A 10,399-nucleotide genomic window follows, 5' to 3' on the forward strand; every position below is an offset into this window, starting at 1 on the left:
GATGTACATAAGGGACACGATAGGTCATAAGCAACTCGATGGCGTGTAACAACTACCACTAAGATGTTGACAAGCATTCCATATTGGAAGCTGATCTCTCATTCCCTGAAAGGACATTATATCTGATCCCATGAACACCCATCTCTGTCTCACACTGAAGAACCCTCCCCCTCCCAGTATTCACAGAAGTTGGGAATAAGTGATTTCTTATACTCCATGACTGATCTGGAAGTTAAAAAATGTTGTATCTCTGAAGACTTCTTATGTACAATCTAAATTTATAAGAACAATGGTAGTGGTAGAAGTCACGATTCTATGAAATCTCTGCTTCTCTTGAAACTTTGTGGCAATACTCTCATGCTAGTCTGCACTTGTTTTCTAGGTTTGCTGTAGCAAAATATCAAAAATTGGGTGGCTTTAAACAAGTGGATTTTATTGCTCAAACAGATCTGGGATCTGAGAGTCTGAATCAGGGTGTCAGTCATGCTGCGTCCTTGTGAGGTTTTACAAGACCAGCATCGAGCCATTTCGAAACTATACAACAGTGAAGTATTATAATGAAATGGAGTCGGAAAACCAAAATGAAAGAACAAATTTGTTCATTTCTTGAGCTGGAAGAAGTGAACACAATTTCAATCCTTGAGTTGCAATATTGAAGGATCCTATGGGAAAAAATGTTGAACAACAATTATGAGGATGGTGCAGGACCAGGCAGTGCTTGCTGTGTGGCACATTGAGCTGCTATGCATTTGTGGTGGTTACATAATCTGGTGTCAATTTGGGACTTGAGAGGATTAAGAGTGAAGGGGTAGAGGCAAGTCTGTCAATCAGATTATAGCCAATGAGGCTTCTGTGTGGGCATGGCCTTCTCCTGAGAATTCTGGGAATTCCTGTTTTTTCTCCTTGGAGACAGAGACACTTTTCTCCCTCTGTTCACTCCCTGAGAGACACGCTATTGACAAGACAGATGTCACTACGCTGATAGACCCCGTGCCCTGGGAACTGGAGGAGCCACATGGAGACCCTTGATTGTGCTGAGATGCTTCTACCACCACTGGATCCCAAAGACTTTGTACCCACTGGCCTGTGATCATCCTGCAGTCGGCATCATTGCATGTACCTCGTGAGTCTGAAGAGGACTCTATAGATTGGTCTTGGACATATAAGCTAATATTGGACTGATGGACTTGATCTTGACTGGGCTGGTATGTTTTCTCAATATTCAATTGTTCTTATATATTAACCTCTTTGTTTCTTTTTTAACTCATTTTATTGAGTCTCTGACAATGCTTATTACAATCCATACATCAATTGTATTAGGCATATTTGTACATAGGTTGCCATCATTCTTTTCTAGACAGTTATGGTCTATTGAGCCCTTGGTATCAGCTCCCCTTTTTCCCCCTTTCCCTGCTCATGAGCTCTTGATAGATTATAAATTGTTATTGTTTTCATGTCTCACACCCACCACTGTCTCCCTTCCCCCATGGTTTCCGTTGTTCTTTCCCCTGGAGGAGTGTGTGTGGTTTTGTTTCAATCATTGTGATCGGTTCCCCCTCTTCCCTTCCTTCCCCCAATTCACCCTTCCCATCTGGTATCTCTCTTCCCATTCCTGCTCCTGGGTTGTGTGTGTCGTGAGCTCTTATCTCTTATCACCTGTGTATATGCTCTGGTCTAGTCCAAAGTGAGAGGCATTCCTGGGGGCATGGTGGTGGGGGTGAGGAAGCCTCAAGGGACTAGAGGAATATTGTGTTTCATTGATGCTTTACTGTGCCCTCTAAACCTCATTCTTATACACATATGATTTTCTATGAATGTGTTTCTCTAGTCTACCCGGACCAACACAGCATTGGAACCGACTTGTCAGAACCTAACAACAAAAACAACCTGGGGAAAATGCTGAACCATGTAGGAACAATCTTAAGAAGATATGAGGAGCACACGGAATCACCGTACCCCAAGAAGGTAATCAATGTTCAATCATTTTAGGGAATTGGCATATGACTAAAAATTGACAATCTTGAAGGAAGCAGTTCATTACATGGGAGGCATTACCAAAAACCAGAGTTCCAAGAATTGATGAAACCCATTTGAGATGTTTCAATACATGGAAGCGGTACTGGAACCACCCATTAATCCATACCACAAAATATGGAAGACACCTACATATTGAATTGGCTGGAAGAGCCCACTACACGAAAGCTCCAACAAGCTGTGGAAACTCTTGTACACGCAAGTAGCACTTATTGAGGAGAATTTAAAACTGGGTGCAGTACTCCATCAACAGGCAGCTGCTGTGAATTCAAGTCAAATTCAGAAATCAATGTGGAATAAGGGATTGCTGAGACCAGATGGATCTTGGCTGAGAGGAGATAGTAGGAGAAAGAAATTTCATTGTATTGTATTGATTATGCAAAAACATTCTACTGCATAGTCATGAAAAATTATGGGTGAAATGGTAAAGAACAGGTCTTCCAGAACACCGTATGCAGCTGGGACCTGTCCAGAGAACAAAAGGCAGCTGTTCGAAAGAACCAGGGGACACTGCTTGGTTTAAAACTAGGGAAGAGACATGGCCTGACTGTAGTCGTTCACCATGTATCTAATCTTTTTGCTCAAGAAATCATCTGAAGAGCTGGAGCATATGAAGAAGAATGCAGAATTAGGATGGGAAGAAGACTCCTTCATAACATGTGTGCATGCAAACAACACAGGATTGACTACTGGAAGCAAAAAGAAATTGAAGCACTTACTGATGCAGATCAAAGGCTACAGCCTTCCATATGGATTACATCACAACAAACACACACATCATCCTGACAACTGAATCAAACCAACATCATGATCAATGGCGAGAAGATTGAAGTTGTCAAGGATTGAGTTTTGCTTGGATTCACAATCAATGTCTCTGGAAGCAGCAGCCAAGGAGTCAAATGATGTATGGCGTTGAGCAAATCTGCCGACAAGACCTCTTAAGAGTATTAGACAGCCGCGATGTCACTTTGAGGACTAAGGTGTGCCTGGCCAAAGTCATTGTGTTTTCAGGGGCTTCATATGCAGATGAAAGCCGGACAATGGATTAGTAAGACTGTTGAAAAATCGATGCCTTTGAATTATGGTGTTGATGAAGAATTACTATTACTGCTACTCACTGCCATTAAATCAATGCTGACTCATAGCAACCTTCTGGAACAATGGTTCTCAATCTTCCTAATGCCCACAACCCTTTAATGAAGTTCCTCATGTGCTGGCTAGGCCCCCCCCACCCAACCATAAATTATTTTTGTTGCTACTTCATATCTTTAATTTTGCTACTGTTATGAATCCAGCGACCCCAGTGAAAGAGTCGTCCGACCCCTAAAGGGGTTGTGATCCACAGGTTGAGAACCGCCCCTATGAGTTTCCAAGACTGTAACTCTTACAGGAGTATAAATCTCTGTCTTTCTTCCACATAGCAGTGAGTAGTTTTAAACTGCTGGCCTTGTCGTTAGCAGCCCCACTCTGACCGCTGCACCACCAGAGTAAGTAAGTCTGCCTCACTCAAAATACAGCTGAAGTGCTCCTCAGGTGTGATGAGGACGATGAGACTTCATACTGCACCTTTTCATCATGTTGTCAGGGGGTAATCAGAAGAACATCATGGCTGTAATTAGAGGGTGACCGTCAAAGAGATGGCTTGATCCAGTGTCTGTGAGACTGTGATTAGCAGTGCAGGTGAGAATGGCCCAGGACCAGGTGGTGTTTCATTTTCTTATATGTAGGGTCACCGTGACATGGAAATGCCTGGCTAATGCCTAAGAGCAGCAAAGGGAAATGAAATCTGAAAATCGTAGATCTCAAAATCTCAAGAGGACATGTTAGTAAATCAGATTCACTAATAGTCTATAAGCACAAATTCCTATCGATTCTTTCTTTGGCTTTGGGGGAGTGTCTGTTCCATTCCTCTCTCTCGTTGTTCTACGGGGCAGAATCAGATGCAAGTTTCCCTCTATATGCAGGTCTCTATTTTCTAAGGATACCAGTCATGGAGGATTCTAACCTATCCTACTGTGGTAGAGCTTCATCTTAACAGACCATATCTTGAATGGCGTTATTCCTCAACAGGTTTATTTTTACAGGTACAAGGGTTAAGAATTCAACATAAATTTTTGGAGGACATAATTAAGTGCATGCCAAACACATACACTGGATTGGGTAGCAAAGTCCAAGATTATTTTACTTCCCTGAAATAGAATTGGGCTCCAATACCATGTAGTGGTTGTGGCGTTATGACAAACATTCATTCCCAAAAGGCTTTGAATGTGATTAGACTGGCTGCACCCGGGAACCAAGGTGTAGTGGTTGAAAGGCAGAATAAAGCTTTATTTGAAACTCCAATTGTCTGTGGGGCAGTCCCAAGTTTTCCATAAAATTTCCATTGGGCAGTGGGCAGTTGGGGTTTGCCGATCTCAGTGGGAGAAGGTGTAGAAAGAAGCACCAACAGAAACCCAAGAGAAACCTCTTATGTGGTCTTGTATGATCGTGCTCACATGCCAGGTAGTTCGTGAGGGCATTCCAGCTGGCCAAGGGCGAGAAGGGGAGGTGAAGACTGCGTAAGCACAAGTAGAATACCAGGTAGAGGGCGCTCTTCGTGATCTTGGCTCTAACCGATATGCTTGCCTCGCAGTCACTCTGAGACACCCTGGGTTGTAAACTCAACTGAACGAGGGCTGAGTTTGAGCTCACTAGTTAAGTGGACATTTCCCAGGTATCTGTTTTATGGAACTGTCACCACAATGGATAAATAGGTCACCAGTCTGTGCCCACATTCATTTTATTTTCACTGTGTACTGCTTGCATCCTTCTGATGTAATTACTGTGCAAAGGCCCAGACAGTGTCTGCAGGATGCCCTTCAAAGTTCCTTGTGCTGTATTTTCTAGCCATATGCTGAAGGAGAAGCAACACCTTCTATCAAAAGTGACATTCAAGGTCACTTATTTTCTCTGGTCTCTGAGGACCCATGGTTCAGTAGCTACTTCAGTGTTGACAGGATGAGAGGAAGGCTACAATGTTCCTATCCCCGTTCTCACTGCAGGCTTAGGATGCATGAGGGAGCATGCTGATGGCTGTAATTGAAGGACCAGCCAGGGGACGTCCAGGTGGCATGTCACGACCATTGGCCATCTCTCATCTATTGGTAGGAGCACAGAAGGATGCTGAAAGCAGGCAGGCAGAGCCATCTGTGTAACACCTAATTCTGGAAGCCTGCAAGGACAGGGACAGCTACGTGTGGTCAGAGTGAGTTCTTCTCCAGAGACCCCTGACCTATAAAGAGAGAGAAAACTGTAAATAATCGAATGCTTATGTGTTTGGAATAGGTATAGGAATAGATCCTGTGGGCATAGCTGGTCTTGCTCCCTGTATAGTATGCCCTTCATTGATTCCAACTTCTCCATTTGTATGTGCGTTTGCTGAGCCCAGCTGCTGGCTGGCAAGCAGCTGAGGCTCACCAATGCCAGCTGAGCCACTCTGAGCACACAGACTCTGCCCAGTGCTCTCCATACACCTGCTTGGTAGGTGGTGGAGCACAGGCCTTCACAACCCAGATTTGGGGAGGGTTAGGTCATAACTCTGTCCACGTCACTCTGGCAAACGGTTCTCTCTCTATCATGGCCTGCTGTGTGGCAGAGTACTACTGTACGAGCCTCCTGGTGGTGATGTGAAAATACATGAGCTGATCCGGGGGGAAGTGTTGAGCTACAATTGACCGCAAAGTGAGAATGTCCTGTCCTATAACACTCTCCGCTTGTCAATCATTGCTCCATGTTCTGTCCAACGGGTGGGTTTATTCCCTATGGCCGAAAAAGGCTCCACTTCCGAGTTGGTTAGCCATACCCCATTTCAATCATTCTTGTCAGTAGCTGCCTTAAGACAGAAGAAATTGTTCTCCCTCAAATAATGAACTCCTAAAAGTCATGGTCATAGAATTTAGTTGTAAGATTGAAATGTAAATGGTACTTTCTCTAGTTGGAGTTTCTTACCAGTGACTTTTTATTTAAATTTTGTAAGCCAGAGAAGTTCTATTCTAAGAGCAATACAAGTTTTTACTATTCACTTCTTGCAGGGCCCCTTTGTACTAAAATGAAAACTCAAGGAATATGCTAAACAATGTAAAGTAATATTTTTCTTCTTCTTGAGAGATTCTTCAACAGACAAAGGAGAGAAACCAGAGACTATCGGAGCCTTAGAACAGAAAGCTGTGGCAGAGACTGTATAGTTCCTGTTTCCAGCAAAAGAAGAAAGTCAATGGCCACAAATGGTGATTTTTTAATCTGGAGATCTTTTCAACATTATGGTGCTCAGGTTGTACCTCAGACTCCTTGAGTCCAAGCATCAGTTTTTTATTGGGTCCAGGTGGCCCCAAGCAGATAGGCAGCAGCTGATCCCAAGTTGTGGAAACCTGCTGCTGCTGACCTTGCCATGGATCAAAGACTCCAGTGGTGAGGAACTCAACTCCTTTGGGCTGGTTGATTAGAATACTTGGTTAGCAAACCACACAGCCCATCGGTTCAGGGTTCCAATCAGTTATGGTCACAGGGACAAGTCAGGGAATGCCACTGGCTGGCATACCCCACAGAGTGGTCAAGCTTGCCTCCAGCCAATTGGGACGAGTGAAAATGCAGACCAAAGATGATCAGATTTTCTAAATTTGCAGCTGGAAATGTTGATTTTTATATCTGTAGTTTTAACTGTGGGTAATTCATTTAAGGATTTGGAACCCCAGGCAGGCCACATGAGCTACACTTGCAGGCTTTAGTATTCACGGTGTTGGCTCAGTGAAAGGAAGCATCATCGTGCAGAGGAACCAGTGTAGGACAGCAAAGTTCCATGAGCAAGAAGGTCCTGGGAGTGATGTTTACCAAGGAGATGAAGAAGACCAAGATGATGGGAAATGGACCCAGGAGGAAGATGAAGACATGTGTGTGCTGAGGCAGGAGACTTGTTCTATCTATTTGGAAATAGTAGTTTCCAACTCAATTTATTATGTCTAGTTGGACGTTAGTTTCAAATCTTAGCATGCCATCCCTTCTCATGCCTTCATCTCCCTGAGCAACCACACACCAAAGAACATGTAGGCTCTGGAGGTGGAGCACAGCAGGGCCACATGGCTCCAATTCAGGATGACCATCAGAAGAAGACTGGCATGCTGCATCGCCCAGGGCAGGAAACACAGGAGGAGAACTGCTACTTCCCATGGCTGGCTGCTACCTGAAGTTCCTCAACCAGACCAACCGAGGGCTTGGACCCAAGGCCAGAACTCTGAGAAAGCAAGGGATTCCAAACACAAATGAGCCCAGGGAGAAGCAGGTCAGGATGGGGCAGGACTTGGGGTTGGATTCATCACTGACATCCATAGGAGAGGACCAGGGGGCAGCAACAGAGGTAGAGACAGTGTGAGAGGCGAAGAGCCCCAGATCAGGGTCAAGTTTCTGAATGGGTGAGAAGCTGAGGTGTCTGTCACCTGCCACTGGGAAATCAGGGTGGGGCAGCTGGCACAAGACCGCTCTTGGAACACCGTACAGTTTCAACAGCCTAAGTTCATATCATAATTTTGATGAAGTGCTTGAGTGCTTGTACTCAGAGAAACTCAGGTAGCATATGGAAAGAGGTAAGATTTTAAAATGTGGCTGGAAGGAAAAGGTATATCAAGAGACAGGCAGACACTGAAACGCATCAGCAGTGCAAAGCACACACCATCTTCCAGTCAGGGCACCTATTTTCCCTCTGCACTTGGGTTAGAAGCAATGCCATGACCTCTCCAACAAAGCACTCAATGCCCATGAAAACCATGGTGGGGCACTTCCTGTGTCTTTAGACAAAGTGTGTGTCATCTGATTGTTTACACACCATGCAACCCCCCTCTCACATTAGTGTCCTTTGCAAAGTAGCCATGTTTGCATGGGTGCATTCGTTACATGGGCGTATGGTATGAGCGACACACTGTAATTTGTTTTTTCCCTGTTGTGAACGTGGAACGATGGGCACAGTAATCTGATCTAAAAATCAAATTAGGAACTCTTCGTCTGGATAATCCAGTTGAATATTTGGGAGGCACTGTAAGAGGGGAAACCAACATATTCAAATGATCCTAATCCAACCAGAATGCAGCTGTCCTGTGGTATTTCTATCTTAGCAAACCCTGGAATGTTTGAGAAGCTCTAGAGGCTACTCCAAACCACAGACATTTGGGGTGATGGGCTTAAGGAGGCCATGAGTCAGCCCCCAAGGGACCCTGGGTGTTTGAAAGTCCACACAGATGTTCGGGTGTGGAAGAAGACTAGGGACACCTTGCTCTGTTGTCTCCTGTAGCTTCTCAGAGTGTCATCTTCCTTGGGGCAGAGCTTTGCCTGCTGGGGCAATCTGGCATGAGAGCTGTTTGCCAATTTCTACAGACCAAGGTCAAGGCTGGTTGTCTCTGACACATTTGAAATGAGAAGAGACCGTGCATTCCAGGGATGGGATTGGACAGAGACCTTGGAAGGAAGTTTAAACAAACACGAATGGGATTTGCCATCCTTTCAGACGGCAGGTAAGGAAACAGAATGGACCCTCAGGACTCTGACTGTGGGGACTGTCCCGCCTCTGACCCTTTCCTTGCTGGGTCCTCCTCTCTGCTTTGCACCGCCATTTAGCTGTGGCTCTCAGTGTGGGAGCACTCTCTGTGGGAGCACTCTCTGTGGGAGCACTCTATGTGGGAGCCCAGAGTATGCAGACAGCGCGGCAGCCGAAACTGCACCACTATAACCTGCATTGATGGGCACGGTGGGTGAGGGGTGGTCTAATGGTGAGCCCACTGAGAGAGGAGGATGGGGATATGCTTGAAGGAGCAAGTGCTTCATTATCCGACTGGTCTCCTTGGAAACTCATAAAAAACGGAAATGAGAACACACTTTCCCACCACTCTGGCTATCATCCAATAAAAAAAAAACAAAACAAATACTCGTTAATGCTTTGTTTTAGTGCCTGTCTTGCTATAAATAATGTGCAAACCATAAATCAGGTATTGATTTCACTGCGATGGACTCCGTTCTTTGTCTTACAGTTTGCACACACAGGGTAGAATCTGAAATACTCAGGGAAAGAAGAAGAGCTTTCAGGGAGCCTGTGGGAGGAAGTGGTCTGGAAACTGGGCAGCTGCTCATGGGTGTGAATGGCTGAGAGTGTCTGCAGGTGCACCGTCCGTGGCTCCTATCCATTACCTGGGAACAACCCAGACCTGCTGTCAGGCCGGCCTTTCAGACACTGATGCAGCCAGGTCTGGGGCCTCCACGAGGTACTATTTCTCTCTGTTGTAGCCACATCTTCTCGTCTTCTGCTAGGACAAGGAGCAGGCTGGTATCCTCTACCCATCAAGCTGACTTCCAGCTCAGTTTCATGCAAGACAAAGTGACAAGTTGCTGTGCAAGGAGCGTACAGCGGACAGCATAGTGGGTTAGCTCAGTCATCCATTGGGGTCCAAGTTGGGCTAGCTACAACATCAGGAGCTAGGCTTACCTCACACAAGCCCATCACAGGTACCCAATGCCCAAATGCCTCTAACCCTCTTGCTTCTCTTCTTCTCGATCTCTAAAACTGAGAGAACTGGATCTTTCATGAATTGTTCACTAAGTGGGGATATAGCTGTTTGCCATGTGCGAGGTTGAATGCAGTTGGATTGTGGTAGTGACATAATTTAATGCAATTTGGAGATATAAATGTGTAGGGGTGGAGTCTAGCCGCTGAATCAGGAAACACCTGATGGCGCCTCCTTGTGGATGTGGCCTTCTCATAAAGGGGGTCTTGGGACCCTTCCCCACCCTCTCTGTGTTCACCTTTATGCTGGCAAGCCACTCTGGGAGCTTGGGGAGCCCTGTGGTGCTTCCACTGCCATTGGACCCACACTCTGCACCCACTGATCTGTGATCTTCCTGCATCCTGCACCATTGCATGTGACTGCGTGAGTCTGAAGAGGCACTTATGGGCTAGTAGCAGACTTATAGGCTTGATCGGGACTGAGCTGGATGTTTTATTGCTGTCTAATTACTTCTTGATATAAAGCTCTTTCTTACGCATGTGTGTGTGCCACTGAATTCATTTCTCTAGTCAACCGGGCCTAACAGATGGGGGAAATAGACCTATGTGCATATAGTTATAGGTTTAGTGGTAGGGTAGCAGGTGGACATTGGCCTCCTCAAGCACATTCCCTTAATACAAGAGCGTCTTGCTCAGCCAAAGTGTCATTCCATGATACCCACCTTCCTGACATGATCGCTGAAGACAGACGTGTGCATAAGCAAACATGGTGAAGAAAGCTGATATTGCCCAGCTATCAAAAGACATAGCATCTGGGGTCTTAAAGGCTTGAAGGCAAACAAGCGG

Source organism: Echinops telfairi, unplaced genomic scaffold, assembly GCF_000313985.2.
Source record: "Echinops telfairi isolate 266 unplaced genomic scaffold, ASM31398v2 ScPeMD7_7469;HRSCAF=8507_1, whole genome shotgun sequence".
NCBI lineage: Eukaryota > Metazoa > Chordata > Mammalia > Afrosoricida > Tenrecidae > Echinops > Echinops telfairi.